The sequence below is a fragment of the Molossus molossus genome, unplaced genomic scaffold, assembly GCF_014108415.1.
Source record: "Molossus molossus isolate mMolMol1 unplaced genomic scaffold, mMolMol1.p scaffold_m16_p_10, whole genome shotgun sequence".
Lineage (NCBI taxonomy): Eukaryota > Metazoa > Chordata > Mammalia > Chiroptera > Molossidae > Molossus > Molossus molossus.
Window position 1 is genome coordinate 99,701,749 of NW_023425345.1, and position 27,797 is coordinate 99,729,545.

Below are 27,797 nucleotides of genomic sequence, written 5' to 3' on the forward strand. Positions count from 1 at the left end.
GGCAGCTGAATCTGACACGCTCATTTTCCCTATATCACAGACTACTGGATCTCTATAGATTGTAGTCCTTGCTTGTGTTTTTGGAGCAAAGAGAGTCAACAGAGAGGTTGTTGATGAGGTGAATAGTGTGGGATTTGTGTTCAAATTTCTGCCATCTCTGGGACGGTGACTGGGGGAAGAAAGGTGTTTAAACGACTAGCTCTCCCGCCTGGTCCTACTCGCCAGGGGCACAGGCAGATGCAGGCTTTGGGACCTTTCCTGTATGGTGAGAATAAGTTATTTACAAAAAGAAATGGCACAGAAAAATCTCTTACCCTTTGGGAGAACATGTCGGGACCTGGAGAGTATTATGTTAAGCGAAATAAGCCAGTCAGAGAAAGACAAGTATCATATGTTCTCACTTATTTGTGGAATCTAAGGAACAAAATAAACTGGCGAACAAAATAGATCCGGAGACATGGAAGTAGGGTACAGACACATAAACCTCAGAGGGAAGTGGGGCGGGGGTGCGGGAAGAGATAAACCAAAGAACGGAGATATGCACATATGCATAAAAATGGGCCCTGGCCGGTTTGGCTCAGCGGTTAGAGCGTCGGCCTGCGGTCTGGAGAGACCCGGGTTCGGTTCCCGCTAAGGGCATGTACCTTGGTTGCAGTTTGTCCCCGGCCCTGGTTGGTCGTGCGGGTGGCAGCCACTCGATGTGTCCCTTCACGTCGATGTTTCTCACTCTCTCTCCCTTCCTCTCTCTCCCTCCCATTCTATCTGTACCAAAAATGGAAAAAATATCCTCAGGTGAGGATAAAAAAAAAAAAAAAAAAAAAAAAAAAAAAATGGACTGACAACAGTGTAGGAGTGGGGGCGGGACGGGGAGGAGGGGATCAATAGGGAAAAAAGGAGGAACATCTGTAATACTTTCAACAATAAAGATAAATTTTTTTAAAAGAAAGGGCATAGTAATAAAAGAAAAGAAACGTAGATGTATAATAATTTCTTAAAAACCATTAAAGTGCCTCCCGAATCTTTTTCTTTTGGAAAGGGCAAACTGGTGTCGGTTCGCTGGGCTCACCAGCGAGGACTAGGCTCGGTCATCGCCCTGGACACGCGGTCAGCGCTGCTGGGCCCGGAGGATGCGGTCGCCCGCCGGCTCCGATTGGCGGAGAAATAGCAACAAACGGGCGGGGCGACCGCACCAGCGTCAGCAGGCACCGCGCGCGAGGGAAATCCCTGGTCCGGGCGCGCGAAGGCGCCACGCCCCGCCCGGCTCCCGCCGCGCGCGCTCCCATTGGTGCAAGGCGCAGACGCGACCGCGCGGGCCGGGGCAGCCAGGCCGGAGGGGGCGGGGGGCGGGGGCGGGGGCGGGCGCGCGCGCGCGCGGCTGATGAAACCAGGCGCGGATCCCGCCCACCCGCCACGCTCCATTCAGTCGGCTCAAGCAGGTGTGAGCGGTACACGCGCGGGCGGGGCGGCCACCGGCGTCCGCTAACGGCAGTCCGAGCCCAGCTCTCCGCGCGCTTCCGTCCGAGCCTTGGTCCATCGAGCGCGTTCCTGCTCGCATCCCGCCGCCCGCCGGCTCGGTGAGTGCCCGGCCTCGCCGCGTCAGGGCAGCGTCCGGGTCCAGGTCACCTCGGAGGGGCCCCAGGGCCGCGTGGGGCCGTGGGAGGGCGGCGCGGGCCCCCACGCCGGGCTGCCGGCATCCTCTGGGTGGCGAGGGCAGGGCGGCCCGGCGGTGCGCGGCCGGTGCCATGCGGGTGTCCCCGCCACCGGAGTCCATTTTGCTTCCCTAAGGCGCGGCGTGGTGCATGATGCAACACCGAGTGAGCGGACGTGGGCCACCTGGCGCCGCGTGGCCGGGTCCGGGGGGACCGGGCGGCCGGACGCTCTGTTGGTCTATGGGTAGGGGGCGGGCAGCGGGCACGGGGCCAGATGGAGCATCCGGCGACCCTCCTGTGCATGGCGCGGGGCACTGCACTCCACCCCGCCACGAGGTCCGCGATGTGTCATCCGCCACCGGGCTCCAGCTCGCCGGGCGTCCCTGAAGGTGGTCCCGCGACTGGTTGCTGGCTGGGGACAGTGCCGCGCACCCCCGCACGCTGGCCGCGGCGCCCACCTCTCTTTTCCCTGGAACCCCTGGACGCACCCTGGCCTGTCTACTTCTTTACCTAGAGCCCGGGTTCTTTTGTTTTTTTGTTTTTGTTTTTTTCCGGGGAAGTCCCGGTTGAGTGGGCTTCCTTGTAACCCGACTTTACCTGAAAAGACCGAGTAATTCAAGCGTTCTGAGCAGGAGGAAGTTCTTCCGGCTTCATAACGACAATGTCTTCTCAGCGTGTTCCTTGCTGCGTAGGTCAGGCATTCCTTCCAGAACTTGTGTGTACACAGAGCAGTTGTACTACGGTCCTCCTGCGGCGTGCTTCTAGCTCCTTCACCTTCTCAGTGGGTGTGGGGACTAGCCAGCAGTCGTCTTCGACCAGTGTGAGAGGACAGCCAGACATGTACCTTCTGGAAGAAGACCAGTGCATCTGTGCAAGGTCAGCTCCTCATGTGGGAGTAACCTGGAGTTGGATTTATTCTAGGTTTAGTTACAAGAGGAGAGGGTTGGGGTTTCAGCCCCAGGTGTATGTCCCTGAAATATGCCTTTAAAAATGTGACCAGTAGGGGCAGGTATGTTGGCTTTGGGCTGAATTTCCTAATTGTTTTTAATATGACCTATAAGTTCTTTATGATTTGGCTTATCAGCTCTTGCCTTTTATGTTTGGTTCAGATCACAGGAAACCATGGTACAGTTATCCCCCTGATATTTTTAGTTGGTCTCAGTGGAAATTATTATTTTTATATGAACACAGCCGTCTGTATTTAAAACAAAAGGTCTTATTTAAGTCACACAATCAGAATAGAAATTTAGGTGGTAAAGTCAACAGTGGATTACAATAGGTTTTAAAGGTTTAGCATATTAAGATTATGTTTAATCATTTTACATAACATTTAAGAGATGTCGAAGGTGTTTGACTAATCAAGACAAAACAGAGATCAGAAATATACTCACTTGTTTGAACCTGGATTTGAGTCACCTGGGTGCTCTGAGGTGTCATAATCATTTGCTTTAGAGGAAAAAAAAAGGCTTGAAGGACAAAATTGTGGACCTCAGGAGCTTGAATTCTAATTACACTAAGAAGGTTCCGTTCCTATATGAGATTAAATACATGTTTTATTGATTGTTCTAGTCTAGTTTCTTTCTACTAAGGCCAGTAAAAATATGTAACAGCGTCGGAGGGCCCAGCATTATGTCTAACTGAATTAATCCTTGTTGTGAGGAGATGCCCAAAAGGAGTCACTCACACAAGTTTGTCTTTCCACAATGTCAGGGTTCATTAGGGGAGACTTCCTCAATAAGCCAATAAGGTTACATGCCAAAGGTACCAGGAGCTTACAGGATAGAGCTGAAAGTCCAGGTCATTGCAGCCTTCAGGGATGGAGAGGTGGTCGTCCATCTCAACCCAAGCAGCTACAGTGGCGGCTCCAGTCTGGTGGAGCAGAAGTCCCATTGGGCTCTGAGTGTGACCAGTGGTACAGCCAAGCTGGAGTGTGGGATGGTTAGAGCTCCAAGTTCTTATAGATAATCCACAGTGGGTAGCAGTCCCATTCATATCAGTGTCCAGATGGAGTCCTTATCGGAGTGTCCAGACTTAGGTTTTGGATGTTCCGGGCCCCTCCAAAAGTTATTCCCATTATACCCCATTACCTCCGTCTTGGGCATATTACCACTTGACATAACTGTCATGGCTGACAGTGACTCCATATTGGATTATCACAAGGTATATAATCCCTTTTCATTACTAACTATGTATTTGGAGGTATTGTTTTTTTTTTTTTGTTTTTTTTTTTGATATGTGCCCCTTGCAGGAACCAAACCCAGGACTCTTTGGTCCATAGGCTGATACTCCAACCACTGAGGCCAGACCGGCCAGGGCGGAGGTATTGGTTTTTTAATCCAGGAGATTTGGAACAGGTATAAGTGTACTTTTGTTATGGAGAGAAATATTCCTGGAGTTGTCTGGGCCAGAGGCACTTTCTGAGACATCCATCATTCTACCTGGCTCTTGGTCCTCATGCTAAGTGGGACCTGAGGTGGGGACCTAGTATTTTTCTTTTTCTTTTTTTTTTTTAAAGTTTTATTTATTTTTTATTGATTTTATATAGAGAGAGACATCGATGTGGCAAAGAAACATTGAGGTTACCTCCTGTATGCACCTTGACCAGGGATCGAACCTACCACCTTTCTGTGTACAGGATGACACTCCAGCCAACTGAGCCGCACTGGCCAGAGTGTCTAGTGCTTTTCAGTGTGATAGGCCTCTTCAGACCTGGGGGCCCTCTACCACTGTGGGTCCCATAAGCCACGAGGACTTTGCTTTTAGTTTGAGTGAGGGTGGGGAACCATTGCAGGCTCTCACTATGACTTCTAACCCTGAGTAGAGAAGAGATGAGGGGGACAGGCAGACATGGAAGCAGGGACACCAGTTCAGAGACTTGTAATTATTTCTGGAGTAAAACCTTAGTCTAGGCTATTTGTACACAGGAGACAGTGACCATAAGTATTTTGGTGAGAGATGAGGGCAGCTTGGGCTGGGGTAGACACAGTAGACATATGAGGAGGTTGAATGCTGTTCCCCTGTAGAGTCAACAGGATTGGCCAGTAGAGTCTGTGCGAGGTGTGAATGAAGCCCGCTAGGATTCTAAGAGGAGTCAAGTTGCCACGTTAGCGAGATGGGGGAGGCTGAGGTGAGAGCAGGTGAGGAAGTACTGAAGTCATAAGTGCCACTTCCATCCTCAAGGGACGGACTGAAGGAGATCTTCCCTCTTGGGGGCCCTTCCTAGGTTCATGACTGCCTGGTAGCCACCTGCCCCAGGCATCCTTCTCACCTGGTTTCATGCCTCCTCACCCCTGGCCTCCCTCTGCTCCCCTGCGGCCTTCAGTGGGCAGGGGAGAGACCCTTTGCCAGTTGGGATTCCAAAGCCCTGGGTGTAGTGCTTTTCTATTCCCGGGCCTTTGGGACACCTACATTCCAGGGGTTCCTTCGGCAACAGGCATTGGATCCCGGTCCAAGGTTCCTCCACCCCAATGTTTTAGGTGTCTTCTAGTCAAGGAATATGGTAGTAGGGACTTCAGCGGCAGAATGTTAGCTTTGTCAACTACAGGAATCCTCTTTTTCTTTCTCCATAACCCCCACCCGCCCGCACCGCAACTCCAAGCTGCTCTGAGAAAACTACCCGTACGCCCTGGCTGGTTTGGCTCAGCGGTTAGAGCATCGGCCTGCGGTCCGGAGAGACCCGGGTTCGGTTCCTGCTAAGGGCACGTACCTTGGTTGCAGTTTGTCCCCAGCCCTGGTTGGGTCGTGTGGGTGGCAACCACTCGATGTGTCGCTTTCACGTCGATGTTTCTCTCCCTCTCTCTCTCCCTCTCACTCTGTCTGAACAAAATATCGAAAAATGTCCTCGGGTGAGGAAAAAAAAAAAGAAAACTACCCGTGCAGGTCGAAGTGAGTCATAGTTGATCATGGAAGGGTTAGTGCGCCTGCCACCTGGGGATCTGCTAGAAGGACAAGCAGCCAGTTGGTTGAACAATCTGGTGGACAACTAAATGTGTTCATTTCACTCCGAAGGCATTTCTTCATACGTTGGCTGAGCTGTGGGTGACGTGTGCTCTCCACACGCACTCAGGGTTTGTTCAACCCAGGAACACAGGCTGCAGGAATGACATGTCTGGACAGCAGAGTAGATTCTGGAGTGAGGCTCACCCTTCCTGCTGCACCCAGTGTTCTTGTTGGCCTCCCCCCCGGATATAGTTGTTAGCAGATGTACATTTGCTGCAAGGCATGGAGTTCGGCTCTGCGGTGCGGGACGAGGCCTTCACAGCTTCCGAGCGCCTGTGTGCGTGGGAAAGGATGCGCTAGGAGCTGGGGGCAGGTGCTACCCAGGCAGGGATAGCGCAGCCTCCAGAAAGTCCCCGAGACCTGAACCTGGGAGACCTGCTCTTCCTGTAGACTGGGGAAGCCTTCCTCTATCTGTAGGATTCTGTGAAAGAAAAGGGGGCTAAGTCAATACATGTAGATCCCTTTCATGAAATACGTTCTTTCTGTTGATGGCACCTAGGAATCCAGTTCAGGGAAACCTTTAAAGGCTATGGCAAGAGGGACTTACATGGAGGTAGGAGGCAGCGCCTCCTTTCCCTGAGTAGGACTGTGTGCACTTATGCACCATCTCTCTCGTTCCTGGATGGACCTTTTCCTCCCTTTTCTGTAGGGAGGGGACGGGCAGTTTTGTTTCCTAAACATTCCACATTCCTCCTGAATGCTTTCTTTACAAGATTCAGTCAGATGACTGTGAGAACAACCAAATAGGTTTCCTTTTGTTCAGGAGCAGGTCCTGCCCTGCCTGCGCTCCGTGTGCAGCGGGCTCTGCACCGCGGAGACCAGCCGAGCCGAGTCCAAGCTGCAGGGGCCTGGCCTCTGCGCGGTGTAGCCCGCCGGAGCTGTCATGGGGCCGTGCGTGGTGGGGTCAGAGGGGATGCCATGGGCCCCTCCGAAAAAGGACGGGTCCCAGACGGGGCTCCACTTATAGGATGAGAGCCTGTTCTAAGATACCTCTCAGATTCAGGTTTACGTTCTTTTCCGGATAGCTTGCATAAGTCTTCTAGTCTTCTAGTGCTTTCTTCACAGGAGTGAGGATTTGAATGAGGTAATCCAGGTTGTACATTTAACACAGCTTTTGGTACAGACTAAGTGCTTGATATAAATGTTAGCTGTTAGATTGGAAAGAAAGCTCAGTTCTTTGGCTTAGGTGTGGAGACATCATTTTTATAACAACTTTATCTTGCTGTCCCATTTTGCCAAGGTGTTAACATGTAGTCCCATTTCCTGGGCCTTGTGCCTGGGCCTCCTTGGACTGTGTTCTGAGTGCCATGTGCAGGGGCCAGGGCCAGGCACCGAGGTTTCAGCATGGGAACCTGAAGGGGTTTGCCCCACTCCTCTTCTTTTCTGAGACCCAGGGGCTCAGGGACCTGCCACTCTGCCGCTGGACAGCGCCCTGATTTTCCCTCTGTTAGCCCAGATTTCTCTCTCTGGTCTTTGAACACAGGTCTTTTCTCCGTAAGCCCCAGCAGAATGCTGGGTACAGGGGTACCAGTGTCCCTGGAACAGCCGTACTGGGCAGTGGCCAGCCCCGGGGCTGGTGTGTGTGGTGGAGGCTGGGCTGCCTTCTTTCTGGGTTGGTTGTTGGACATTCACATCCCCAGAGCCAGGCTAGATGGGGGGGGAGGGGGGGAGCTTCCTGCCAGGCCACAGGGGAGCCCTGATCCATTTGTCTATGCCCAGTTATCTCCACACTGGTTCGGCCCTGTGCAGGGGTCTTATGGGAGCTGGCCTTCATTTATAGGGAAAAGTCACTTCCAGACTATACTTCATCCTTCTCAGGACTGTCCCATCGGCAGGAGTGGCCCTGCCCTCGGACCTCCACCTGCTGATTGCTGTAGTGGGGTGAGGTGGGGAAGCACCTGCCTCCCTGGGAACACTCTGACTTCCTCAGAGCGCCTGGGCCATCTGTCCTGGGGCCGCTCCGCAGCAGGTCACCCCTTCCTGCTTTCAACTTACTATTTTAAAAAAATTTTTATTAGCATTCGTTTTATGTTGAATTTATTCCCGGGCCACAAGTTTTTGTTTCTTCAGCTTCTTCGGGGGAATTATTTTCTTCTGTGCACCCTCTTCTGGTGTGGGAGCAGCCTGCTCTGTCTCAGCAGGACCCTCCCCGGGGGCAGGGCGAGCCCGTGGGGGTCCGTCTGCCGAGAGCTCTGCCAGTTCCGGCCGCGTCCTGGGAGCTTTGTTCCCCGGGTGAGCCCATGAGCAGAGTCTCCATCTAAGCCCTGAAGTTCCGCACTGCTCTCTGTATTGTCACCACGTGCCGCACAGACAGCCCCTGTTGGGCCTGGGCCACCTGCCAACTCCAGCACTGTAACCACGGGATGGCACACATTGTTCTGTAAGGTGGCATCCTTCAGAGACTCGGCGACTGCGGGTGTGCGTACCCTTGATGGCCCGGGCAGTTTCAGGAGTGTTCTTATAGTGAACACGAAGATTTGAACTTCTTGATTTACATAATTTTGTGGGGTTTTCTGGGTCAAGTGAATAGTGAACCATGTTCAGAGGTCACCTCTGGCCACTTATGGAAAGAGCTCTTTCAACTTTCTTTTGGATAATGTTTCAGGCAGAATCATGGCAGGTGCAATGCAAGTCCTATGGCCCCTTTTCTCAGATTCACCAGTTCTTCACACTTTGCTCCCTCTATTCTTTCTTTCTATTGATTGATCTATCTGCACATATACATGCGTTCTTTTCCTGAGCTATCCGAAGGCAAGTTGAAGACATTATGTCCTTTCATTTACCCTGACATACTTCAGTGAAGGACACTCTCTTCCTTAACCATAACACAGTATCAAAATCAGGAAATTTAACAGCAAGTCAACATTGTTATCTAGCCCATAGTCCATATTCAACTTTCAGTTGTCCAACTGTGTGTGTGTGTGTGTATTTAGTTTTCTCTCTATATATATTATTTGATTTTTTGTTTTTTGTTTTCCCAGGAGTAGAGCTTTGTAGGGAATGAACTGTAGTCGAATGTTCTATCTCAAAAGCCACCTTAAGAAAAAATGTTTCTAAAATTTAGAGTGCTCATTGTGAAAATTTTGGAAAGTACGGGAAAGAAAAGAAGGACAAAAGGAAAACCACCGACCGTTCCAGCACTCAGGCTAAGTGTGCCAGGAGGGCTCATGACAGGTGCTGGAAGACTCCCACTCAGGGTGACCTGGTCACCGTGACCTGCACCCACACATCCAGGCAGCAGCCCAGAGCCAGTTCTGGGCTGTGGGGAGAAGCAGGCCCCCGACTGGCGCCAACTGACTTCATGCCCCTGCCCACCACTTGGGCTGCTGCCCACCAGAGCAGCCGAACTGACTGACCTCGGGATGGGGAAGGGTGTGGGTCGTTATTAAATACCCAGAACTTGTTCAGCGCCTGAGGAATGTTGCACAAACTCTGGCTTGCTCTGTACCTCTGGCTTCCTAGACTTCGCAGAGGGCAAGGTGGGCACGGGGCTTGGTCAGGAGAAAGATCGGCTCTTGGCAAATACCCCATGGTTATTCCGTATCACTTTTGTTGACCCTCTTGGCCCCCTACCAGTGGGCCTGTGGAGAAAAAGAGATGGAATCCTAAGCTGTGAATTTTGCTTCGGTGAGTGACTGCGCAGAATCTCCTAGGCGAAGGCGTCGGAGCTGTGTGTGAAGTGGGGGCCTTCCTCTGCCTTTCGTGCCATCACGGCAGTGACCGAGGGCACCCCTTGTCCTGGCCAGGAAGGGGTCTGTGCTGAGTGAGTCTAGTTTCGGGAATGATTTTGTTCTTAGAAGCTGTTGCATTGTCCGTGGCTCCCTGTCATCTGTACCTCAGTTTCCCTGAGTTGGGAATGTACATTGTGTATGAAAAGGTACCTCTGAAGGTCGTGATCAAAAGCCTCAAGTATTTTCCATGTTTGTTTTCTCTTCCCCTGCACTAGACCCTCGCCTTGAAGGAGCTGGCCTGGAGGGTGGCCTGCTGGGCCAAGGACTCTCAACCTGGACAGGCCAGGATGGCAGGGCTGTTCTTCAAAGAAACCCTTTGAAGTGCAAACATTTCCTTTCCTGAAGAGAAGGGAAATTGAAATTGTTCTGTGCAGACAATGTTCTCTTAGATCAAAGAGGGAGCGGGGCTTATAAAGGGAGATTCACAGATTCCACTGCACCGCGGCGCGGCGCTGATGTGACCATACAGCCCGGAGTGCGAGTGGGTGAGGCGTCCGCTGCCCGGGGTGCCGGTGGGGGAGACGCCCCTGCCCGGGGTGCCTGTGTGGGAGACGTCCCTGCCCGGGGTGCTGGTGGGGGAGACATCCCTGCCTGGGTGCTGGTGGGGGAGACGTCCCTACCCGGGGTGCTGGTGGGGGAGACATCCCTGCCCGGGTGCTGGTGGGGGAGACGTCCCTACCCGGGGTGCTGGTGGGGGAGACATCCCTGCCCGGGTGCTGGTGGGGGAGACGTCCCTACCCGGGGTGCTGGTGGGGGAGACGTCCCTGCCCGGGGTGCTGGTGGGGGAGACATCCCTGCCCGGGTGCTGGTGGGGGAGACGTCCCTACCCGGGGTGCTGGTGGGGGAGACGTCCCTACCCGGGGTGCTGGTGGGGGAGACGTCCCTGCCCAGAGTGCGAGTCGGGGAGACGTCCCTACCCGGGGTGCGAGTGGGGGAGACGTGCCCGGGGTGCGGGTGGGTGAGTTGATATGTATTTTATTTAATTGAGGTCCCAAATCTAGCTCTAGCGTGTAGTATTTAACCGCGTCTCTCCTGTGTGTTTTATCTGTGGTAAGCATTTAGAAAGGTCTTCTGGGAAATTGACATCGCCATGATGGGAACTTTGATACTAATAGAAATAGTGTTTTCTTAATTTTTTTTTAAATCCTCACCTGAGGATATTCCTCCATTAATCCTCAGACAGAGTGGGAGGGAGGGATTGGGGGGGGGGGGAAGAGAGAAACATTGATGTGAGAGGGACACATCAATGGTTTGCCTCCCGCAGGACCCAACCAGGGCCGGGACAAACCGCAACTGAGGTACGTGCCCTGGGCCGGAATCACTCGCGACTCTTTGGTCCGCGGGCCGACGGTCTAACTGCTGAGTCAAACCAGCCAGGGCAGAAATGGCGTTTTCAAAGGACATTTGATCTATGGGAAAAGCTTTACTGTTAAAAGTGAAAAATATCTGGATGGAATTTTTCATATTGAGTGTTATCTTAATAAGATATATGTGTTTGCACAGAAAGAACACACTGTGGACTTTGTTTTGTTCACCGCTTCGTATGCAGCTTCTAAAATAGTGCTCAACAAATATTTGCTGAATTAATATTTTCGTAATTAGTAGAACAGCAGGATATTTTGAAGGAGTAACATGACAAATGGAAAGAACCAGAAGTTATTTTAAATTATTGTAAACCTGCCCTGACATTTCACTCTGCGGGTTTTGTTTCTTGGTATAAATATGTACCACCCTTTCGTACTTCATACAAATCCTTCCATGAATGAGTGACTCTGACATTTCTGTTTTAGTAATAATCCCGTCTGTTAAAATCAGTGTCAGAATGTTAAGAAGCGTCCCCTGGGTTGTCATTCGGCGCTGCCGCAGACGGGGTAAAACGACAACTTCTCACACACCGTGGAACCAGCTTGTTCTGTTCTCTGTGAGACGTCCTGTCTGATTTGCTCAGGATTTATCATCTTTGAGCATCAGTACTGCAGGATACTGGCTAGAACTTGTCCTGATTTCTAATGTATGAGGTTCTTTGCAAAAGTAGCCTCTTGTTCTGACCCGCGCTGTGGCTTCGTTTTGTCAACAACCCTGGCCTCTGACTCTGTGCTGGAGAATGAATGTCACAGCCGCCTTACTTGTCCCTGGTGAGGTCACTTTGCGGCTCCTTCAGAAGGACACAGGCAGTCAGGTCTCAGAGCCCAAGCAGCTGCCCGTCCACTGGGCCGTCAGCGTGGGGTCTGGAAGCCTGCTCCTCGGGAAGCCTCACCTCACTGTGTGTGGGGTGGCCTCACTGGGCTTCCGAGGGCGGTGGCTCTCTAACGTCCTTGGTTGAAATCTGTAATAAGAAATACATTTACACCAGTTAAGGACATCCTATTTCTATAGAGATTAAAACGAGAGTTTTCCGGAAACAGGACTCTTGTGCCTGCAGTAGTACACTGCGATCGTTTCGATTCTTTTCTGTTGAGTTACAGCAGGTGGCCACTGGCAGTTTGCACGTGCTGCGGGCGGGCCTGCTGGCCTGCTTACCCCCTGCCCCAACCGCCCTGCCGTCCTAAAGGTCAGGTCTGCTGGGGAGGGGGGGTAATTCTCTGTCCACACCAGTTTGGACAAAGATTTTCAGGAGGGTGCAGATTTCTTTGTGTGGTTATTTGAGGGTTTCTGACTGAGGCAGCCATTCATTAGCCCTTGTGATGGTTCCCAGGAAGGCCAGCCGGGGGTGCGGGGGATACCTGTGCAAGTTCTGCATGGCCCTCGCCACCTCCCACACCGTGTTGTGAGTGCGGCCTGGTCGGGCTGCCTGTGATTTGCCAGAGGTGGGCCAGATGCCCGTTAGTTTTAGCACTGATAAGTCTTTGGAGTTTCTTTCACTCGGTGTGGTTTGAGGGAGAACCTGTCTGAAAGGCGAACCTTCTCTTTCAGAGTTAAGGGTTTATGGGAAGAAGAGGGCGGACCGATACTCTTACAGGAATGTTAATTTGTGGGCTCTAAAATCCTGACTGATCAAAGTTGAACAGAGTATTTAAAACTTAAAATAGCTGTTGTGCCATTAAATAGTTCTCTTTGTAAAGGTTGAATGGATTTTACGTACATTTAAATGTTGCTTCAGAAGTGTATGAATGGTTTTTTATTTGGCTTAGAAAACAATTCTTTTTTTTTTTAATCCTCACCCAAGCACATTTTTCCATTTTTTGTTCAGACAGAGTGGGAGGGAGAGAGAGGAAGAAAGAGAAACATCGACGTGAAAGGGACACATCGAGTGGCTGCCACCCGCACAATCAACCAAGGCCGGGGACAAACTGCAACCAAGGTACGTGCCCTTAGCGGGAACCAAACCCGGGACTCTCTGGACCACAGGCCGACGCTCCAACCGCTGAGCCAAACCGGCCTGGGCGAAAACAAACATTCTTTAACAAGTCTGTGTGCGTAATTCTGGAAATGAGTAGATAAAGGGAATGGATTCCACAGAAGATGAAACAGGGGCATTTCCTCCTTTATTGAAACTGTACAAATCCCTGTCCTTGTTTCTTGTAAGCTTCTTTTATATACTGTACTTCTCAATAAAAATTAGCTTAGTATAAGAATTCAGAGTACTTAATTCACAGTCTCTTAAAAATGTATCTCTAAGTTACAGATATCACCATCACTGTTAGTAGTTGAGAAGATTCTTCCAGAGCTTGGTTTTATACTGTTATTATGTTGATCTTCTGTGAAATAAGAGATACTCTGTCATTGTCATTACATAACATGTTCTCCATAAACCTATAACCTCAAATTTTTAGCAGCTAGTTTTTTTTTTTTTTTTATCCTCACCCGAGGACATTTTTCCATTTTTTGTTCAGGTAGAGTGGGAGGGAGAGAGAGAGGAATGGAGAGAGAGAGAGAAACATCGATGTGAAAGGGACACATCGAGTGGCTGCCACCCTCACGACCAACCAGGGCCGGGGACAAACTGCAACCGAGGTACATGCCCTTAGCGGGAACCGAACCCGGGTCCCTCTGGACCGCAGGCTGACGCTCTAACTGCTGAGCCAAACTGGCCAGGGCAGCAGCTAGTTTATTTTAAATTAATTTTTTTTAATATGTTTTTTCAGCCCTGGCCGGTTTGGCTCAGCGGTTAGAGCATCGGCCTGCGGTCTGGAAAGACCTGGGTTCGGTTCCCGCTAAGGGCAGGTACCTCGGCTGCAGTTTGTCCCCGACCCTGGTTGGGTTGTGTGGGTGGCAACCACTTGATATGTCCCTTTCACATTGATGTTTCTCTCTCTCTCTCTCTCTCTTTCCCTCCCACTCTATCTGAACAAAATACAGAAAAATGTCTTCGGGTGAGGATTAAAAAATATATATATATGTTTTTTCAATTGATTTTTAGAGAGGAAGAGATAGAAACATTGATGAGGGGGAACATCGATCAGCTGCCTCTTGCACCCCCCCGCCCAACTGGGGATCAGGCCAGCACCCCAGGCCTGTGTCCTGACTGGGAATTGAACCGGTGACCTTGGTGTATGGACAACGCTCAATCCACTGAGCCACACCGGCTGGGCAATTTATTTATTTTTAAATTTACCTTTATTGTTGAAAGTATTATAAGTATTATAAATGTCCCTCCTTTTTTCCTTTTGAAAAACAGCTTTTGTTGAAAGACACGTCTCTCTCCCTTAAACGGCAATCTTGGGAGATGTTAGGCAAGAACATTCCTTAATTTTCTGAGTGATCTGTACTGAACTGGGAAGAATGTCTCTCTAGTCTGAGTTTGATGCAATCAGAATTTGGGGAAATTATCAGATGTAATTTTCACTAGGATTCAGGCCTCGCGGCTGAAAGACTCTCTTGGGTCTGTGGTCTGGTGAGGTGAGGGCGTAGCTTCCTTGGACGATCTTGAGTGGGGGCCGTGCCTGGAGTGGGGGTCATGCCCGGAGTGGGGGCCGTGCCCGGAGTGGGGGCCATGCCCGGAGTGGGGGCCATGCCCGGAGTGGGGCCGTGCCTCGAGTGGGGGCCATGCCCGGAGTGGGGGCCATGCCCGGAGTGGGGCCGTGCCTCGAGTGGGGGCCATGCCCGGAGTGGGGGTCATGCCTGGAGTCGGGCGGTGCCTGGAGTGGGGGCCATGCCTGGAGTGGGGCCGTGCCTAGAGTGGGGGCTGTGGCTGGAACATACAAGTTCGGGGCACTGTCCTGTTGCTCCGGCTGCCTGTGAGCATCTTGCCTGGAGGACCTGCGAGGGGTTCTCACTGAATCACCCTGGAGAGCGTTTGAGTTGGTGGGAGATGGATGTGTGAGACACCTTGGGTGGCTCTGCCCCCCCTGCCGGCCCAGCAAGGATCCCTCTCGTGCTGGGTGAGTGGCTGAGTAGTCAGGAACACCCTGAGCTCTGCAGAGGCTCTGGGAGCCAGGGGGGAGAGGAGCAGTCCTCCAACTTTAGGCAGCCGCGCCCCCAATTTAAATGAGTGGATGACTAGACATTATAGTCCTCTTCCCTTCTTCTGGAATTTCCCTGATGCTAGATAGTCTGGAGCTAACAGGACTAATTACTTGTCTGGGCATGGGAAAGGCTTCTTGAAAATTCTATGGCCTGAGGGCCACCTACCTGCTAGGTCTGGACCTCTCGAGAAAAATGCACCTACACATGGAAACTGTACACTGATAAAAACTGTAAACCCAGGGACAAGACTGACCATGTTGAGTTTTGTTTCTGGAAATGTAGCATACAAAACACGTTTTCACTGTGGGGTGCATCTTGAGTGACTTGTGATTTGCCTCTTCATTATTGCTATCTCTCCATCAGTGTCTAAAAAGAGTCCAGGGAGGTATATGCATGGGTTGGACAGACCTGGCAATAGAGGCACGCATTAAGGGTGGAAAAAGAATACATTTCAGTGGGTCTATTAAGTTCAGTAATTTACATAATGTAATAGAGCCTTTCAAATCCTAAAGTCAAACCTCAGATGTCTTTAACATCTTAGGCCAGGCCAAACACACCCGGACTATGGGTGTCTGTGGGAACCCAGAGCTGACTCAGTAGGTCTGGGGGCGCATCTTGTACCAGCTCCCTGGAGCTCCTGGAGAGCAGGCACCTGTGAAACTGCTGGGGTCTGGGATGAGTGAGGGACACCCGAGCCACCGTGGGCCTGCAGGCAGGGCCTGGGTGCATTCGTGGGGTGGCCCCTGTAGCTGGGGCAGTGCTCTCTAGAGCAGACACTGAAAGGTATCTTTTCAACAGAACTGAAGTCCGTGAAGCCCTTTGCAGCCCTGGGATGGAAGGGGCTTGGGACCCACTCGTGTGTTTATTTCTGGGCTGCCTGTTATCTGTGTGCAGCTGGGTGCGGATAGGAAGTGGTGAGTTAGACTGCAGAGGTGGGGCCCCCACAAGTGGGGAGAAGTGATAGCTGGGGCCCAGCAGAAAGACAGCCCGTGGCCAACAGATGTAAGAACTAACCCCACTAAGGTTCGGGATTCGTGAGTGGAGGGCCAGCCCCTCCCACCTCAGGAGGTCTGCGTGTGACTGCCTGCAGCTCTGTGCCTTAGGTGTACTGCGGGGGTCACCGTGCAGCTGAGTCAGTGCCGGCTGTCATTAGGAATAAGGGGTTAGACTCAGCCTTCAGGGAGGTCTCTGCCGAGGGAAACATCGCATCCCTGAGGTTGCACATATGTGTGTTGATAGAGAAGGTGTGAATTAACAGGCAAAATGATTCCTCCAGAGGCTGAGGATGGTGGAGGGGCTCAGGAGAGGTTGCTGTTTGCCCTCTCTTAGCCAGGAAATTGTAATGGAAGAGGCTGATGTCAGAGCTAATTAAGAGGGGTTGGGGCATGGCAGTTCCAGAGCTGGAGCAGGAAGCAGGTTCCATGGCCAGAAGGCCTGAAATCAGGATGCCACGTAGCCAGGGAGGGCACACGTTTGGCTGCACGCCTAGGTGTTTACCTGCTGACCGCTCACTTACACAGGGTTCTGGAGAACACGGGTGGATGGCTAAAGGCAGAAGGACAGGCCCACGTGGGTCCCAGAAGCACTGGACTCAGCAGGTGGGAGAGATCTGCCTTTGAGTAGTCAGGGGAAAACTTGGCTGCATTGGACTGTCATTCAATAAAAAGCTTTGTGCCTTGTGTGGATATATTTGCCCTGGGGAATTTAAGGTCGGCAACACATACAGTGGTCCTGCTGCAAATGCTCTGAAAGTGTCGAGAAGTCCCCTGAAATTGCTTCATCTAAATGGAGTTCTTGTACTTTCTCCAGTGGGAAGAAGAGGGGAGAAGTCAAGGAGTGGAGAGTTCTTGCATTCCATGGTAGATGGTTTTTATTTTGCTGGGTTGTCCGCTTCATTAATTCATATGCTCATTTAGAAGGCTTTCTATTAAGTGACACAGAAACATCATTAATATTGTTCTTCAAAATTTGGGACTTGTGATCCCTTTTGTAAAGGATCTGGAGCCCAAACTGGAACTTCTGGGGGTGCTCCAGGTGGTGGGGTCAGGGCTTGGTCAGGGTGGGGGACTCACCTCTGTGCTTCACTCTGCCCAGCGGTAGCTTTTGCATTTTGCATCCTGCATGGAGCACCCTTATGAAATCCCATCATAACACTGTTCCTTTGGGAAAGTCAGATTTAACTTACAGCACCTCGTGCAGAAATGGAGAGGGTAGCTTCTAATCACCCTCTTGTTTACACTCTTCAGTCTCTAGAAACTCGCACATTATAGGTGTCTCACCAGGTGTCAAGATGAGCCGCATGTTGCCTGGGTGAAACTTTGCAGCTGAGTGTGAATAATGATTGTGCAGCTTCTAACACTCACCTTGGCAGTGAGGAAAGTCCATCGGGTGGGGAACATGTGGCCTGCCGGCCGGATAAGGCCCGAGATCCACATCCAGCTGACATCGCACTCCTCACCAAATTAGCCTGACCAAATAGAGCAGGCCGACTTTTAAGCTAATAATTTTGTATGGCCCGAGAATGATGTTATAAATATCTAAATGGCCTTTGGCAGAAAAAAGGTTCCCCACCCTTGGGGGAACATGTCTTAATAGTTCAGCAAATGGGGCATGGCAGTTCCAGAGCTGGAGCAGGAAGCAGGTTCCATGGCCAGAAGGCCTGAAATCAGGATGCCACGTAGCCAGGGAGGGCACACGTTTGGCTGCACGCCTAGGTGTTTACCTGCTGACCGCTCACTTACACAGGGTTCTGGAGAACATGGGTGGATGGCTAAAGGCAGAAGGACAGGCCCACGTGGGTCCCAGAAGCACTGGACTCAGCAGGTGGGAGAGATCTGAGGAAATTAAGACACATTGTAAAGTGTGGGAAAAGCCTATAAAGGAGAAGGCTGTGCTTCCAGGACAGGCTGGGGTGTTTGTGGGTGGTCTGAGCAGGGTGAAGGGTGACCTGTAGGGCAGGGGTGCCGCGTGACTGTGCTGGGAAGTCAGATGTGAACGTGGCTTGAGGAAGGGTGCTGAGAGCCTGGGGTCGTCTGTCCCCGCTGCCGGGCCCTGATTTCCTTCCGGGCCCAACCCCTCCTCCTGTCGGAGCCCCTGGCCTGCCTCCTGCTCAGTCAGACGCCTGGGAGTCCAGAGATCTCCACGCCACCAGCCTAGCCACGGACTTGTGATGTTGGGCCAGACGCGGTACTCAGGGTCACGGTTTTTGTTTTTGGACTTGGAAGACATTGTGTTAGGATACTTCCTTTGGGGTTTCCAGTCCTAAGCAGAAGATTGGAGACATTCCATGATTTTTTGTCCACTACAGAGCTCTGTGTGGTTTAGTGTCCATACTGAAACATGGATGGAGTAGGAACAGAAGATTTGGTGTTAGGACGATGACAAAGACTTTGAGTGAATGTGCCCAGACATGTTGAGCAGGACTGCTCCAAACAGAAAAGGCCCTGGGCCTCGCGTCCAGATCTGTGCCCCTCCTCGGAATACTCTAGAATGGTACGTTTCCTAGTGCATCTCTGGCCAGAGCGAGCAGTCTTGGACTAGGTCTTTCATGGTCGGATGTAACTCCGTGGGTGCTTTCCCAGGGGGGACAAGAACTTCCCCCCGGGCAGCTGGTGGCTGGGGCAGCTTCTGCTGAGGTTTGCTGTAGGCCTGAGAAGTTTCAGTCCCAAACTATCTCAGGGAGGGAGCTTGAGAGAGGCTATTATTGTCCAAAAGGATCAGACAGCCATACACATACAAATATGTGTAGTCCCCATCAAAAGGAAAAGAGAGCCAGCTGGCCCCTGTTCCCCACCTGGGATGTAGGTGAGCCCTCATCCCAGCAGAGCTTCTAGGAAGGGCCCTTCTGCCAGAATCCTTCCTTTTGAAAATGTTTTTTCTTTATTGATTTTAGAGAGAGAGGAAGGGAGAGGGAAAGAGAGACAGAAACATCCATGAGAGAGAACATCAATTGGCTGCCTCCTGCATGCCCCCTACTGGGGATTTGGCCCACAACCTGGACATGTGCCCTGACCGGGAATTGAACCGACGACCTCTTGGTGTATGGATCTACGATGCTCAACCACTGAGCCACACCGGTCGGGACAGAATCGTTCCTTTTGGAAAATCCTTCAGTGTTCCTGCCTTTGCCTCTTCCTTCCTCCTATGAGACATACTTCTGCCTTCCTAGTGGGAGAAAGACAAGGGTGGTGTCAGAGGTGTGGGAGAGAAGGGGGAGGTCCTGCCTGCTGCCAGGCAGCATGCAGGAATGAGGCAGACATGACTCTGTGAAGTTCACTGCTTTTGATGGCCGAGACTGGGAACCCAGCCCAGGCAGTGTTGAAGGATCACTGCTTTTCTGTGTTCTGGGTTGGACCAGCCTGGGGACAGAGGGTGGCACCCTCTTAAGGGCTTCTGCCCAAGCCCTTCAGACTTGCTTATCAGGCCTGATCCCCAGATGGCATAGCCTTCTTATTTAGATATGCATATGTGCGTATATAAAAATAGCACGCCCTCTGATGGAGTTCACAGAAGGTTCAGAGGAAGACAAAGGATGGCAAATAGTCAAATTTGCAAAACAGACTTCAGTTGTGCAGCCCAAGTTTAGACGTCTTAAATATCTGCTCCGTGGACAGAAATCCAACAAGGGTTGTGTTACAGAAGAGGGGACTTTTCTGGTTTGCCAGTCCCAAGGGTGGAGGAGAGTTCATACGAGGGGTGATCGGAAGACTTGGAGCTTCCCAGCCTGGCACTGCCGAGAGAAAGCCAAGTAGCCACAGTGTAAGACTCTGACAGGCTGTGGCGGGTTGAACCACAGGTTTATCCACCGGCTCTGGAAGTCAGAGCTTGTCCCTCGTCTGCGCTCTAGAATGTTTTAGAATAAATGAAAAGCAAATAGTGCTTTTCACAGCTGATGACAAACTGACAACCAGAGGGACACAGGTGTGAAAGGGAAGCAGCTGGAGAGGAATGTCCTTATTGATAGCACAGGGGTCAGGAGGGTTTGGGGTTTATCTTCTAAAAATGCTACATGGGACATGTCTGCCTACAAAGATTGCTTTGTGAGCTCTTCCAAGGATAGCGTCTTGGCCAGAGCAGACCGCGTTTGCCCGAGATACTGCTTCTTACGTTCTCGGCATTTCCGAGAGGAGCGGGATGCCAGCCGAGCTGTCTTTGTGAGGTGAGTTGCAGCCCAGGATGGACACAGCCCACTTGCCTGAATTCAGAGCCCCACTTGGAGCCGAATTCCTGGAGCTTCCTGTGCTCTCTGGGGTGTCCTACCCCATCTCCCCGTTACTCAGGGCCTCTGAGGGCCAGCCCCCAGCTCCTCCCAGGCCTGACCTTCTGCAGCTCCACAAAGTACATGTTTGATCTGAAATTGGTATTGTTGGTGTCAGCCTTTAGAAAGTGGGGAGAACTGAGGACCCCAAGAAACAATGACATTACACCAGTGACATCAATTTTAAGGCCACGTTAATTGCATTAACTAACTCCCTGCTGGTGGAGAACTGGTCCACCCCGTCCGAGATAGTCGTATGGTCCTTTCTGCCTGCAGACAGCGTCCTGTTTCCTGACCGCCGTGAGTGTGTGCTCTTACTCACGGGAGCACTAGGCAGCATGAAGCTGCAATGATGTTTGGTGCGAATTAATAACAGACGTAGACCTTCAGCTCTGAGGAGGGAGTGGTGGGCGGATGGGTCCTTCTTTGGAAGTTCAAGGCAGCGGCAGGTGCCCAGAGCTGGCACCAGTGTCCCCACATGAGGACAGAGAGACACTCTTCGGGCCAAGTTTGAAAAAATTAGTACTAAGAACATAGATTCTATTCGGAATTTAAACTTTTCAGGCATTGGTAGGACAACCTTTGGTTTAATTTGTACACGTAGCAGATCCCAAAGCTCGAGACAGCTTTTTCGTTGGCCACCCTTGATCTGTTCGTAGAGCCTGAATTTGGGACCTTTTAGCAGGATGGAAAGTTGACAGTGAAGCAGGTTGTTTTCTTTATGAAAATGTAAAATAACCTGGGGGTGCAGCCTAAGCTAGAGGCAGGGTACAGTGCTCATTTTCGAAAATGCATGTCGTTGTCTTTTTTTGAAGTTTGTTGTTTTGATAAGGCAGCCCTGGGATTTCTTCCAGCACAGACCAAGGGAAACGGGCACAGGGTTGAATACTACTTTTATGTATAAATAGAAAACGGTGTTGTTCCTAGATGTGTGTTTGATTAAGCGCCCCTGTAGCTAAGGAACAGGTGCACCTGTGACACAAAGGGGCATAGAAAGAAAGGTGTCTGGACTAGCTCGGCTTCGTGGGGAGGTGGTGGCCTTCTCAGCTCCGTCTGTAACGGGCCCTGTGCGCCAGGGAGGGACGGCAGGTGTTTCTGATCGTGAGGTGGCGGGAGGCCCCGTGCCACCACCTGGTTCGTGCTCCAGGTAATGAGCGGGCAAGCTGGTGGCAGGGCCAAAGGCCTCGCGCCTGTTGTGAGTGCCACGGATGTGATGTTACACCCGAGACTGTCACTGTTGGTAGTTATGTAAGATTTCAAGTGTCAAAGCAAAGCTCTCTGGGAAGCACAACATTCACTCGTGTTCATTCACTCAGCAGATGCTGGTTGGTGCATATAGGTGCTAGAACCGGGTTCCCACGTGCTCGCTCCTGGGGCATAACTGTGGAGTCCTCTGCAGACACTGAGGGTGCAAGCAGTTGGCTGAGCACCCCATTCCTTTATGACGAAGCCAACTGGAGAGAGTGCTGGTCTCTTCCCACCTACCTTCACCCCCCCCCCCCCACCCAACAACGAGGATGCTGCTCTTACACTAGCCCTGCGCACAGTTGCCTCTTTGTGCTTACGCAGTCTCGTGGTCTGTCATCAGCCCTCACCCCGGTGTCTCTTCAAAATACTGTATCTTGTTGGCCAGACTCTCCTTTCCCCAGCCCTCCATGCTTCTGAAGTCCTGTGTGTTTGGACATGTTTTTTTGTTGTTGTTGTTTATGTTCTTTTCCCCCTGCTTTTATATATTTTATGTTTTGGTATCTGCCCTTTCTCCCCTGTTAAACTACAAGGCCCTGTAGGGCAGGGACCACCGCGCTTTTTCTGTCACCTGCAGTCCTAAGTGTGCGCAGTGGACTCAGTACACAACTCTTGGAGGAAGGACCTGGGGACCCCGTAGATTGGACTTGTGGGTGGGGTGTGATCTGGCGGTGGGTCAGGCGGCCCAGCTCTGGTCCCCTTCCCACCTGCCTTGGCGCCTGTGCCGTGCACTTTGACCTTTCCTTTGAAGAAGGGTTTGGAAGCAACATTATACACGTAAAGATCAACAAAGAAGAGTGGATGATTCTCGGACAGAAGTGCAAGTTAAAAGGCAGGAAACGAGGCTGCTTAGTATAACTGAGTTGAGGGGATGAGTGGAAAGAAATGTCCTTGAAATTCTTCTTTAATCTTTTGTCTTTAGAGACGGAAAGTAGGGCATGGAAAACAAACATTTGTATTCAGTGTATACACAGTTTGGCAAAGCAAATAACTGGGCTTTGTGAGTGTCCAGATGGCTGGGCCGTCTTTCTGTTGAGTTCAGAGGAGCACAAGTGGGAGAAGCTGCCCCGTGGCGGAATGCTAGGCAGGACTTCCACCTCTGGGGCTAGCCGGATGCCAAGGCCCTGGGCGGGGCCGTGTCCCCAGGGCAGTGACCCACAGCCTGCCGTGTGTGTGACCGGCTGCTTTTCAAAGGAGGCACATCAGGGAGCAGTTCCCAGCACCAAAATGACACGCTGTGACCCAGGACGGGTCCCTGCCAGCCCCCGACACACCCACCACGAGGACTGTGGTGGTTAGTTCCACAGAAACTGAGAGAGTGAAATGTTCACAAATTAAAATCAGGTTAAAAACTCAGTCATTATTAATTGTATTGTTTATATTTCTGTAAATAGTTTTAAGTGATTTTAAGCATTTCTAGGCAATTGCCCTCACATTCTCCGCCATCTGAATGAGCAGAAATGGAAGTAAATCATGCAGTAAGCTTGTTTTTATTTTGAAGCTGTATATTTGTATGGTCCTTTGTCAATTACAGAACACTGTCATATAATAAAAATTTAGTTATTTTGGTTTAATCTCCACAGCACTTTACACGTTGTTACTAATAGATTAGCAAACTAGCAATAGTAATAATAATGGCAGTGAACATACAAACTTACTGTGTGCCAGCTACGCTTTGGTGCATTGCGTGTGTTTATTCATTTGATCCTCCCCAAACTCTGAAGTAGCTTTTACTATTCTCACCTTGCAGAGGGAAAGAAGGAGGCTCAGAAAAGTTAAGTAACTTGCCCACCGTATTTTGAATCCAGTTTTATCTGAGAAGTTAGCTCTGTCTAGCCTTCCCTGATCTTCACAATGGGGAAGAGGCTGGGGTGGGCTGGGAGGTGTCGGTGAGGTCAGCGCTGTTATCCAGTTTTCAGATGGTAAGACTGAAACAGAAGCAGGGTAATTTGTCCAAGATCACACAGCTAGGGGCAGGCAAGTCTCCTGATTCCTCATCAGATAGATCACTGAGCGGATATAAAATGAGATGTAGGAAAAAAATGTTTCATTCAGTTGGTACTTAGTTCAGCCAAATCAATAATGTATCTTGATACGAGTGGCCGCCTTCCAGCAAGGTGCCCGGAACGGTGGCATTCTTTTCAGGGCACAGGAAGGTCAGAAGAGGGAGCGTCCACCTATGTCAGAAAACCTGCCCCTCTCCACCGCGTCCTGACCTTTCCTGTCCTGTAACTGAGCTGTGTGATGTGACTGGAGGTCTGTGGACCGACTGGCTGGAGGCCTTGCTGTGTCATGGTCGGGCCTGGTCAGCCACAGAGGTGGAACGTGGCGAGGAACTGGCCCAGCGAAAGGTTTGGGACGAGGCCCCATCAGCTACGTAGAGCCCTGATGAGCACCACTGAGATTCTCTGAGGCTCGGTCTTCTTGTTTCTAAAGTGAGGACTGAGTGTTGGCTCTCTGTGCATGCGGAAGACTTAGCAGTGTCTGCAACATACGGCTGCTCAGATTCTATTATGTTACATTGAGATCTTTAAAAATGTGTTTTTATAATGTGGTGTGTTGTAGCTGTTGGGCATTTTTGTTTTGTTTTGTTTTGGTTTTTTTTTCATCCTCACCTGAGGACATTTTTCCATTTTTTGTTCAGATAGAGCGGGAGGGAGAGAGAGGAAGAGAGAGAGAGAGAAACATCGACGTGAAAGGGACACATCGAGTGGTCGCCACCCGCACAACCAACCAGGGCCGGGGACAAACTGCAACCGAGGTACATGCCCTTAGCGGGAACCGAACCCGGGTCCCTCCGGACCGCAGGCCGATGCTCTAACCGCTGAGCCAAACCGGCCAGGGCTGTTGGGCATTTTTGATACTAGGGGAGGTCTTTGTAGTTCACTGTGGAGGGAGGAGGGCAGGTTTACTCGATGGCTCCAGCTGTGTGGGCATATAATAGAGGCATTGTCCTTGGCATGGCCTGGACTGCCCACATTCCTCAGGTGACAGAGCTCATTGCCCATAGGCTGTCACCATTAGGGCCCCTGCAGGGAACACATGGCAACTCTCACATCACATGGTTTGAAGTAAGAGCAGAGCTGCTGTTTCCAGAGCCTGTGGGTGATGAAGGGGACCCTGAGCGGCCCTAGCGGCCAGGCTAGGCCTGGAGGGCGCAGGGCAGGGCTGGTGACCACAGCTTCCATCAGGGAGGCCTCATCCTCTTCTGGCTCAGAGCCCTCGTGGACAGGGTGGACAGTGGCTCTGGGGAAGTGGGGTGTGACTTCAGGCCTCGGAGGACAGACCAGCTACCTGAGCTGTGCAGCCCCAATTTGGATGGTTTCAGACAAGCCTTCGTTCTTAACATGTAGTCAAAACGATCAGACACAGGCCCATTTTGAAAGCGTTTAAGCTGATGGTTTCTTTGGTAATTTTCTTGAGTTACTTGGAGCAAGTTCATCCAAGTCATTCAGTCTATTTGGACTTCCATGGCCCCATTGGTAAAATTAAGGCATAGATTAGATCAGGGCTTAGGAAACTGGTCTGAAAAGGTCCAGATAGAAAATATTTTAGGCTTTTTGGGCCACATGTAGTCTCTGTTGAATAATTGGTCTCTTCCTTCCCCTCCTCCTCTTTTTAAATGAACTTAACAATAAAAACCATTCTTGACTATGGTCAGTACAAAAGTGGGCCAAGTGCCATAGTTTGACAACTCGTGGACTAGATATTTTGTTTCCCTAAGTGTGCTGTGTGCCAGATGATCTTAGGGAGTGCACAAACATTTATATCTTAATAATATGTTAAATGAAAATGCATATTAGAAAAAACAGGTACCTGATGCAACCAGAGCTCACTGCCCATAAGGCTGTGGCCGTCAGGGCCCTGCTGACAGCAGGTGGCGTCTGCGTGGTGGAGCTGTGGGATTTCTGGTTTCAGAGCATTTTGGTGGTGCCCTATTTGAGAGTAATACAAGAGATTCTCAAAGAATATTTAAATTATTCAAAGGTGGGTTTCTGTAAGGAACAGTACTAGGAATAACTATGCATTGCCTGGATGGAAAGCGATATGCAGACAGGCTGGTTTGGAATGTACTAGATCACGAAATTTCTTCTTACCAGCACCGGTGTTCCTTCATTATTTCACATTTCATAGGTAGCCTGTGGGGACCATTTCACACAGATGAAAATGTTCTCAAGAAGAAATCTTGTGTGCGTTTAGAGGGAAACAAAGGACAGAGCCATCTTTAAATTGAGTCCCCACTGCTAAATGGCAGGTGTGTGCAGTTCCCCGCCTGCCCTGTGCCTCCCTCCCCTGGGAGAAAATGGTCTCCTGGGTGGGATCCCTTTGGCATCATAAATCACTCCCCACACATTGCATTTCCCTGACTGTATTCACATGTAGAATTGTAGCGACACTGCCAAGTGATTTTGCCTCAGGAGAACAAATTAAGTCTATCAAAGCAGGGACTCGCAATTCAGACCTGCAGGTGCTTGCTTGATTCCCTTGGTAATCGCTGGGCTGGTGCAGGCAGGCTCCTCTGTCCTGAACCTGGGTGCCCTTGGCAGCTCCTGGCCACATCCAAGGCTGCTTCAGAGCAGCTGCACCCTGGGGACACGTCCATCCGGGGAGTGGGAAGACGGGCAGGCTTACACCCGTCTGCAGGGAGTTGTGTGATAGCTTGTCAGTGCCCAGGACAGTAGCGTGAACTCGCCTCTCTGGTGTGCCTGGGCAGACAGAGGGCTTGCCACCAGGTCTCCTGAGCACTGGGACCTCCAGCGGGGAAGCATTTCCTAATGTGTCTGCTGGACACCTTTCCCGCTTCCCACGCGAGGCACGTCTTTTCCCTGCCTCATGGGATGTGTACCTTGCTGGTCTTAGAACATACTGTGTTGGTGCTAAGAGACTGTTAAACATGTGTTACTGCCTGGTAATCTTTACCTGTGAAGGCCATCCCGTTTTCTCGGAGATCCTGGACCATGTGTACACAGAGCGAGAGGGTCCCTCTCCCTGTCCCATGTCATTGAAACCAGCCAATGCTGCAGTCTTCCTCAGTTTCATTATTCTATGCCCTGTTGCCATGGAATATTTAAGCTGTGAATTAAAACTGGAGCTTATGTTCACAGTGGAACCGGACAACCAGAGATGCAGCAGTGCCCAGCAGTCAATTCCCGAAACTCAGAGCAAAAAGCCTGTCCCACAGATGGCTGGCCGTGCAGCGGGACTGGTGGGTGCACCCCCTGCCCCAGGGCTGTGCTGATTTGTTTGGGGGAGGCGGTGCAGTTCTGACCTGAAGCAGAATGCATGTGTGAGAGAAAGTGCTCCCTTAGCAACTGAACGTGGTGGAAACTACTGTCTGCTGGCACCGAATAGAAAAACCATACTGCAGCCCAGCCGGCGTGGCTCAGTGGATTGAGTGTCCCCCCATGGACTCAGAGGTCTGGGTTCGATTCCCGGTCAGGGCACGTGCCTGGATTGCAGGCTCGATTCCCATAGGGGGAGTGCAGGGGGCAGCGGATACACTTAATGTAAATGTGAGCCATTGTCATCGGGACATGTCTGACCCAGGTGTGTGTCTATTATGGTGGGACCAGAGTCAGAACTCAGGATTGTTGGCGGCAGCATTTAAAGATGGGGAAGCAAAGGATGGACTGCCCCGCCCCAGCCCTCCCCTTCCTCTCTCTCCACTGTTTTCCTGCTCTCATCATTTTTGCCTTTCACAGTATGAGAGGATCTCTGCATCAGGTGACTCGCCAGACCCTTCCAACTCCTAAAACCTATGGTTTTTGTTTTCCAAATTCTCAGGCTTTAAAAAATAAAAGTTCACACTCACTGGTTGGCAGAGCTTTTCTGGGGAGGAAGCTGCCCTCCTGGCCCCGGATCGCCGCCCCATCCTGTGCGTCTTCAGAACCAGGGCAGAGCTGCGCTTCCCTCTTACAGGAGCCGGGCTTTGTGATTGGCCTCGGAGCTGAGTGTCAGCCGAGCTGCTCACCTGCCCCGAGCCCCCACACCTCGGCTGTGACCTGGGGGTCGGAGCCTTAACGGAGACACGTGGCAGGTGCTCGGCACAGCCCCGCCTGCAGCCGCTGTCCAAACTTCTCATCGTCTTCGTGATACTCGCAGAGGAAGGACTCAAGCAGTTCTGCGAGATACCCGAGTCACTCTTAGAAGTGAGAACCCAGATGAGGAGGTGAAGCTTGTCTGTTCACACTGCATTTTTATTTTTTTTCTTTATTGATTTTAGAGAGAGAGGGAGAGGGAGAGATAGAAACATCCATGAGAGGGAACATCGATTGGCTGCCTCCTGCATGCCCCCCACTGGGAATTGGGTCCACAACCTGGGCATGTGCCCTGACTGGGAACCGAACTGGCGACCTCTTGGTGCAGGGTCGACACTCAGCCACTGAGCCACACAGGCCGGGCTCACATTGCATTTTTAAATCTTTTACTTTTTCCTCGTCTGCTTGCCTCTCAGTTATTCTCAGTCCTGGTTTGGGGATGTTGAGGGTTCTCCAGGGATATGGTGACATG

General features: G+C 51.2%; 1 protein-coding gene across 3 annotated transcripts in view; it reads left to right on the forward strand.

Annotated features, from left to right (window-relative positions):
• Positions 1–1,496: 1,496 nt before the first annotated feature.
• The window catches only part of SLC7A1 (solute carrier family 7 member 1), a 66,439-nt gene continuing 40,138 nt past the window's right edge, over positions 1,497–27,797 (forward strand). Inside the window, exon 1 of one of the 3 annotated variants that reach the window (XM_036251288.1) lies at positions 1,497–1,574. The gene's annotated coding sequence lies outside the window, so the exon portion shown is untranslated. Of the gene's footprint in view, positions 1,575–12,641; positions 12,681–26,468; positions 26,494–27,797 lie in introns of those variants that run through there. The other 2 variants (XM_036251287.1, XM_036251289.1) reach the window with 2 other exon arrangements.